The sequence below is a fragment of the Aulonocara sp. 'chitande type north' Nkhata Bay genome, linkage group LG8 (genome assembly GCF_057382095.1).
Source record: "Aulonocara sp. 'chitande type north' Nkhata Bay isolate Kocher_YH1m ecotype deep benthic linkage group LG8, A_spYH_male_GT1.1, whole genome shotgun sequence".
Taxonomy (NCBI): domain Eukaryota; kingdom Metazoa; phylum Chordata; class Actinopteri; order Cichliformes; family Cichlidae; genus Aulonocara; species Aulonocara sp. 'chitande type north' Nkhata Bay.
Genome location: NC_141351.1, coordinates 1,400,797 through 1,409,505, shown reverse-complemented (window position 1 = coordinate 1,409,505; position 8,709 = coordinate 1,400,797). Strand labels below are relative to the sequence as shown.

Genomic DNA, 8,709 nt, shown 5'->3' with positions numbered 1-8,709 from the left:
GTAATGATGACTGATTTGCCAGAGCAGCGTAGGGGAGGGACTGAACAGCATGAATATGACAGCTGCAAAAGTTTATGGTGTCACTGTGACTTTAAGTATTTAAAGAAGTGTGTCGTACAGCTTTCTCTGTCTCCTTTCAGATTTTTTTCAAGGTGAACTTTGACCTCGGGCACTAACAATAGTAGTATATTATTGTGACATTTGAAAATTACCCATAACAACTGCTGGTAATATAAAGTTTTACCGATTTTCACATTTGCTTTGGCCTGGACGTTAACCCAGCTAACATTAAATCATCTACAACTACACAAAATTTGAAAATTGTGGACACTAAACAGACAAACAAACATAACCAATTACTTACATCCTCTCTTAAGGGGGGAAAATAATACCACTGTAATGCAAAAGTCGCTATTTACAGTATGTGAAGGAGCAGACTCTGAGGAGGATTTAAAGCATGTTCTGAGTAACATTATTTATTTTGCAGCTTTAAATTTGAATAATTTTCAGACTTCTGAAACCATGAGATATACAAACAGGCGTCCCTTGTAAATGAGACATGCCTGCCTCAACAACAGCAACACTGATGACCACTGAAACTGTCTAGCATTTAAAATAAACCTCTCTGAGCTACTTGTCTTGACTTTTTGTACAATCACTGAGTTTGCTCAGTCACACAGCAGTTTATATTATATTCTCCTGTCCTCAACATGTGATCCCCACCACATAGCACGTTCTCCTCTGAGGGCAGCCTTCGCCAACTGCTGCCCCACCGGGTGCAGAGCCTCCTAAACCTCTGTCGACATTGGACGTCGGCTGGACACATCGAGGATTTCACCGTTGCTGTTTATCCTTAGATTTGAATGGAAAGTTATATGGAATATGATCCGGAGCATGAAAAGAAAAACACCAGGAGCAGTGAAGGTGTGCAAGGGTCCAGAAAATATACTCTTTCATTTCTTAACAGGGATTTTATTGTAAAATATTAACAAGCATTGTCATTTTAGTTTGTTTATTACTAGCAAATTATTCTGTATTATAATATGATGATTCAAAAGAATTCGTTTTTAAGAAAACTCTCGCCTCCTTTTGACCCTTTCTCTTTGTATCCCCCTATTTATAGGCTTTTCTCCACCTCAACTTTGGCTAGAAAGTTATTTTTCCATTAATTTCCCACCCTGCCCGTTTTCAGTTTGCTAAATAGAGAGAATACCAAAGACAAGTGTGTGATTACTACAGGCCTTTTCTCCACACTGTGTAAAAACTGCAGCGAAAGAGGGCTAATCAGTCATTGAAAGCTTTTTTCCAGCAACAGCTCAGTGCTTCTGCCTCGCTACTATCCATTTTAATCTCTTCACACCATAAACACTGCTTGGTTTTTGTTGCCGAAGAGCCCCTGCACACACCAGTGAGATGCGCACACCAAAACACGCAATAATTTAAGGTAATAAATGATACGGTCTATCTGTTTGCTGTTAGCCCATGTGCCTGACGTGTGCTGGAGTGAGCTCCAAGAAAGCCATAGGATTCTCAAGTCAAATATTTACATAGAAGCTCCTCGGGCTGTAAATCTATCCCCGACATTCGCAGGTACATTTGTCTTGCGAGTACGCTGAATGAACACAGGTGCACGCACACCGACACGCACACACGAACCGGTCCCGTCTTAATTAGCAGGTGAAAGTGCTTAAAGGGAAGTTCTGTCAGAGGGTTTGACAGTGTACACACAGTGTCTCAGACAGATTCCTGAGGAGGTCACCCAGCCCTGGCTTAATCCTCCCCTTTAATTGGGGCCTATGTCAGCGGATGTGACAAGTCTCATCTGAACTGTCTGGAAGCGCACGTGTGTTTGTGTGTGTTTCAGCGTGTGCGATAAAAGCACTAAGAGAGCAGATGATCACACTCATACAGCCGTGAGACAGTTCTGAGTGCATATTTTTTACATTATATACAATAAGAATGCAGCAGAGTGTGTGTTGATGGTCGGCTTTTTCTTTTCTGTGATGCATATTTCAACAATGTTTCTCTGATGCAATTACTCAAATGTCTGTGCCTGGAGCATAAGGCAAGAGAAACTGTTTATTGGCCAACTGTGCAGACATGTAGATCAAAAAATGACTGTTAGTGTTTTGGGTGATTTCTTGTGTTTTAGATAACGCAGATGTGACTCGCAAAAATGGCCAAACTGGACACAATGTAATAAAAATTACATCTAGTACAAACAGTTATTACACACGACGTGTCTGGACATTTTTTAACGACATCGTCACATTGTCTTTTCCACCAGTTCCAGTAAATGATGAATCAGTGGTCTGTAGGAGCCCCTTCTGCTGATAGGAGCAGTCGCATCGTATTTTAAATGCTTGGAATATCTCCTGTCAAATGCCATCTGTGGAATCCAGCTGTCCTGCAGCCATTTGCCTGACAGAATGTCACAGGAGGAAGTGTACTAGAATGCGCTGTCCAGTGTGAATGCAACATGTGCTGGACATTGTGTGGCCTTGTAGAGCATGCAGCAGCTGTTACATGACACCCGACTTCAGAGAAAAATTGAAAACTTATCTCCTTCATCCCTCTATCTTCAACCATCCTGTCTCGTCTATCTTCCATCACTTAGGTCTCATAATGAGGTGGAATTATGACAGACTGACTCACAAAGCTTAAAATACTACAAAACCACATGTCATTTGGTAATTTATGCCCAAACTTGTCTACTAGAATACACCAGGTCATGGGCTAGAGCTTTGATTACGTGATTGTCCAGCAGGGTTCTGAAGGGTGTCACTTGAGCCACCAGGTGATGTGAGCATGCACAGAGATAAGCTTGATCTGTCAGAGTTGAGGCTGAGCTTAATTATGTGGTTTATCTGAACTATCACTGTTTTAAATTCTGTGTGTGTCTGGTAGCTAGCCAGGAAACTAGTTATGGCCATGACTCATTTCATCTTATATCAGCCAATTTGTTAGAATATTTTAGAATTTAAAACACACACATATATAAAGTCTGCATTTATATAGCTACATCTATCTATATATCAAATAGATATGTTAAGCTAATAGATAAACAACTATGGCTTGTGTACTTGTGTAGTAGGTTGTTAGTCCATTGTTTACTTCAGCTGTCAATATGTAGTCCTGTCTCTTTATTCTAGAGGAGTAAATAGATGTGGATAAGAACTGACGAGCCAGAAAAACCCACTTCTGTCCACTGACAGTGATACCGAGATGAGTTATTGAGGATATCCATAACCTTTCCCCCTGGATGCACTGCTGTTTTTATGCTGCTGTTGGGGTTCATTTCTGTTAGCTGCTGTTAGTCAATGTTACTAAAACTTTGAAGTTGATCTATTATTTGGACTGTAACAGTAAATAAACTCCCACATGAGAGTTTATATAAGGCAGTGGTTCCCAAACTTTTTTTGCTAGGCCCCCCTTTGTTTTACAAGAAAAATGTTATAAAGAGCTAACATCTCTAAATGTCAGGAGTAGTTGGTCGTTACAACAAGTGTTTGTGAACTAAAAATCAAGAATGTAGGATACTGTTTGTCTGTGATGTCCGAAAAGCAGTTATGCAGGGGAGACCTACCTCGGCACTTGTGCAGGTGAAGCCAAAGGGAAGATTTGCGTCACCATATTTTCTAGTCTTTGGCTTAGAATGAAGTTGGTTTGGAAACATATTCAGCGATGCTTCATCTCCTGCTTTGCGTTTGTGTGGGCGCCCGTGCTAGCAGTGTCCAAGCGTTTTTTTTTTCTTCCTTTTCACACCACGCCCCCCCTGCAATGGCTCTTCACCCCCCTAGGGGGCAGGCCCCACACTTTGGGAAGCTCTGATATAAGGTATGTTAATCAGAGTAAAAGTGTGATTTTTAGGCTACTCAAGCCTAACATTATTTGGCATAATGCATATAACCAACAGTTTTTGTTGTTTAGCGGGGTTGTTGTCTCACTCCTTCATGTTTTTGCTTGCACGATATCTGAGCAGTGCTGATGAGTAAAAATACTTCAGAAAAAAAATTCTGATTGAGGTTGTCATAATTCATGCATGAAAGGGTTAAATAACAATAATTACAATGAAACACGTAATACATCTATGGTAACATTAAAAAAACAGTGCGTGGCAGGGTATGTAGTGACACATCAGTGTCCAATGTAGTGGTTTATATGCAAGGATACCATCAACAGTGACACAAATACAGGAAAACAGTGTTTGAATAGCTGTCCACTGTAGGGTGCCGACAAAATATTAAAAATTAAAAGAAATTTACCCCCACGACAAATGAATGCCTAATTCTCTTCTCCTCCACCTCTGGTGTACTATGTACAGTGTGACCGCTTTCTAACCACATATATAAAATGTGATTAGAGGAACAGCAATGTCTCTCTCAGCCACTGGATTCAATATGTTGGCTTCCACAAACTGGCACCGCTCCGATGTATTTTTGTTTAGGTATTTTTCTCATTTTAGTTTATGAAAATGCCTCAATTTCCTGGGAAACATAATTATGTTTTTTACATGCCCCATGATCAAAGCTGTAGGATATGTCTTTGATGTTAAGTATTTAAAAGGATTCATCACTTGTTAATGCAATGATCTTACACAGACTGTGCACACCTGACACTCACTATACTCAGTAAGTACACACACACACACACACACACACACACACACACACACAAGACTCAATTTTGGTCATGTTGTGAGATCATATGAACCCCATTCATCACAGATGAACAAATCTGTGCTCAAACTGCATTTTAACGTTTCATGAGCATCCATGATTCGATTGTATTCTATAAAATAATGCCTCGTGAAAATTCAAGCTTAGATTCTTTTATAAAGGTCTGTTTTGATCTTCTACCAAAGATATCCTAGCAAACAAGACAAGTCCTGTTTCATTTACAAAGACATGAAGCCAATCCTGGTGTGTCTTAATTGACTAACTGAAAAAGGAGGCATTTTCATTGGACCACATTATATCCAAACTGGCAAATAGTAAATCTGACCTGAACTAAAAACAGCTATAATACAGAAAAGATGAATATATTGTTGGAATTTCTTTTACTTATGTATTAATCACATTATTTTATTGTATGAAGCCTTGGTGCCACTGGATTTTAACATGTCTCACACTCATACAGTAAGACAAATGGTGGGGGTGTAGTAAGGAACTTGGGGGGAAGCAGACCACGCCGCAGGAAGAATCTTTGTCTCTTCGAGGACTCTGGGAGTAGCAAGGCAGTGTGAATCTTAAGGTGTGAAACAGCTGTGTACTGCCTTTTGTTCCTGAAGAAGGTATTTAACTGACAGCCATGTTAGGCTCGAGAGACTCTGCTGACCGTTTGCCCCGCGATCATGCAGGCTCTCCACCAACTTGGTTTTCTGTTCTTTGTGTTTTGATTAAAGAATGTTAGCTACCGCTCACCGCTCGTCTGCAGGCTTTGTTTAAATGGAAAACTTCCACAACAATTGAAAACTTGGATGTTCACTACCTGAACACCAGGTTCTATGGCCAATTATTTTGGTAGGTGTGTATGTGTTTGTTAAAGAGTCTCAGCGGCCTTGGTGGCAGCAGCTGTGTCCTATCAGTGTGAATGCCTTTGTGCTGGTCTACCTCAGACAGCAGCTCTTGGTCCACTGTCTCTGTGGTGGTTGGCTCTCGGGTAAATACTGACATTTAAATAAGCGGTTAGAGAGATATATTAGAGTCCTGCACTCATACAGCCAAGCAGGTTTAAAATAAGTCTCACCCATCCCAACAAGAAAAGATGAATCAGTTTAAACAAGTCCCCGTTGGGACTTGACAGCAAGTATCTTTTTCATGTCGGTCAAAACAAGCAGCAAGCATTTTTATCACTGATGATATCCAACTACTATTTTCAGGTCACTATCATGTATATTTTATTTTACTTATTAAAGTTTAGCCAAAGTATAATTAAATATAGTATCAACTTGTGATGTAGTCAGTGTTGGGAAGGTTACTTTTAAAATGTATTCCATTACAGAATACATGCCCCAAAATGTATTCTGTAACGTATTCCGTTACGTTACTCGATGACAGTAACGTATTCTGAATACTTTGGATTACTTAATATATTATCATGCTTTTTACAACAACGTGAATGTACTATTGCTGTGTGATTTATTACTATTACTGAAGGTCCGCAACTCCGAACTGTAGTAAAGGGACCTCTGACTAATACGGCGGGGTCCCTGTCAGCTCGTAGCCGAAAAATAGCTTTACTTTGTTGTGTGGGTCAACTTTTCTTGCGAGAGACAGAGAGAGGCGTTGAAAGACTGCTTATTGTTTTCGGAGGAAAACACGAACACGGTGTACAGTCGAGTCTTAATAGCTTACTTACAACTGGGCTCGTCAGGCACTCTTCTTGGCTGAAGTGGTTATTATTATATTTACATGCTTCCAGCTCCCGTTTTTCCTCGATGACAACTCGTACCTTTCCACGCCCCTTTTTCTCCCTCCTCGCACTCACAGACCCATGACGTGTATGGCAGTCCATTCTCCCTGCAGCACGGACTACACTGCCCATGATGCTACATTCTTTAGAGCTATGCTTGTAGCATTCTGCCTGTTAGCTTAGCACAACAACAACAACAACAACGAAAAGGCGCTCTCTCACCCAGGAAACACACAGTCACAGAGAGAGAGCATCACCCTGTAACCATGGCAACCGTAACGCTGCCGCCTGGAACAACAGAACGTAGCTGTCAAACAAAACCCAAACAGTCCTGACCCGCCACAATATGAAACAGGAAAGTACCGCAGTGTAATCCATTTATTTCAACAAAGTAACTGTATTCTGAATACCACCTTTTTAAACGGTAACTGTAACGGAATACAGTTACTCATATTTTGTATTTTAAATATGTAACGGCGGTACATGTATTCCGTTACTCCCCAACACTGGATGTAGTGGAATTTGGATAGTTAAGAAAGCTGTGAGTAACATGTTTACATGTACCTTTGCTACATACATTAGCTTGCTAAGCCCTAGCTAGCATTTCTGTTCAAAAACCCAAATAGACAGGGGCTACTGAAATATTGCCTAATACAGTATTTCAGCCTTCCACAGCATGTTGTAGGGCTGATGCCTAACATGGGTGCACTCTTGTTTGTGTCTCTTTGAGGTTTAACTGACAGCTGCTGCGATGCAAGCTACACTTGTTAGCATTCTTACTTAACTAGCTTACTTTATATAAATATATAGTTGTTTTTTGTTTCCACTATAAAACATGAGAAAGCCAATGGGGTAATATAAGGTTAGATGATGGCAGTTGGATAAGTTATCAGAAAGTCTTGAGAGTGATTCAGTACTTTATCAGCAACCAATGAGCCTTATCAGAAAGCTGAGGGGTTTCTCACGACACAAGCAGACCAACTAAAAAGAAAAAGAGGACTGAAAAAGGAGGCGACTGTGAAATGCAAACAGAGTCGCCGAAATATAAAGAGTATAAGAGAAAAGGGCATAAAGTAAAGAATGAGATTGGAGGAGACAGAAATATAGGGAGAGGCAAGAAAAAGAGTTGGGGGAGGCTGGGAAAGAAAGAGCAAGATGTGGACCGGGCCAGACGAGGAGTCAGGTTCAGCGTTTCCCTCCGTCTCTGAGCTGCGGTTATAATGAAGTTCCAGTCAGAGTGGGCTGAATTCAAAACCAGAAGTGACAGAAAGATGAGGCTGAGCCAGCACTCTCCCCTCCTGTCTCCCTTCAAATCCCTCATCTCTGCTCTCTCTCCATCTTTATCTGGTCTGCGCGTCGGTCACCTTCACTCTGCGTTCTCTCCTCGGGCCTCACGGGGTCCGAGCGGCGCATGTCTGCCGCCAGGTTGGAAATGTCAACATGTGTGAGAGGCACTGGCGCTGCGAGCGATCTGAATGTAATCCCAAAACACAACAACAGCGTGAGGGAAATAGATTTTCTCCACATTATGTAAAAAGCTGAGGGGACGTAGTGTTTTGTACTTTTGTGGTTGTTTAGATTTCGCCAATTGACTTTGCCTCCGCTGTAGTCTGCAGGCGCTGGCGTGCGGCCAAGCTGGGAGGAGGTGGGTGTATGTCTGTGAGGCTTCAACAGAGAGACGGGCCTGCATCACTAAAGCTTAACTGTAACTCCTGCCTATTACCAAGGCCTATATGTGCTGGCTTTATGTGGTATTCCCAAAACTTCACTATCAGAAATTTAATAACTCAAAGTCTGCTTTGTTGGTGTTAATGTGTGTGTCCGTGACTAACAGGCCAGATGAAAGGCCCATCAAGAGGAACCACCGGGTATGCCACGCAAATGTCTTTCATCAAGCTTGACGGAGCCACAACGAGAAACCTATTAAGTAAAAATTTGTGAAGATGAAGTAGCATGTTTGATTATTAGCTGAAATAATTTCAGGACAAACTGTTTTGTCACAGCGTTCGGTGGAGAGACGATCAGCTGTGTTGACACAAGGCAGAGAGCCACTGCCTCAAAGCTTTCCAAATAGGAACTTTACTTTCTACAAACAAATATGTGAACTCAGTACACTGCAGTGTGAAAAAATAAATGAAGTAAGATGGTGAGAGCTCAGGCATGGCGCTTAGTTAAAAAACTAAAAGAGATACACTATTTTGTTTTTCTACATCTCATTTTTAATGAGAGTTCACACAGAAGAGAAAAGAATTAATTTGTACATATTTGTAGAGCACGTTTAGTCCCCACATATTC

The 8,709-nt window shown here is 41.1% G+C and overlaps 1 long non-coding RNA gene across 1 annotated transcript; it reads left to right on the top strand.

Annotated features, from left to right (window-relative positions):
• Positions 1-6,912: 6,912 nt before the first annotated feature.
• LOC147322790 (uncharacterized) lies at positions 6,913-8,343 on the top strand. Its single transcript, XR_015130819.1, has 3 exons — positions 6,913-6,955; positions 8,024-8,165; positions 8,249-8,343. It is a non-coding gene; the product is annotated as an uncharacterized LOC147322790 (long non-coding RNA).
• Positions 8,344-8,709: the final 366 nt, after the last annotated feature.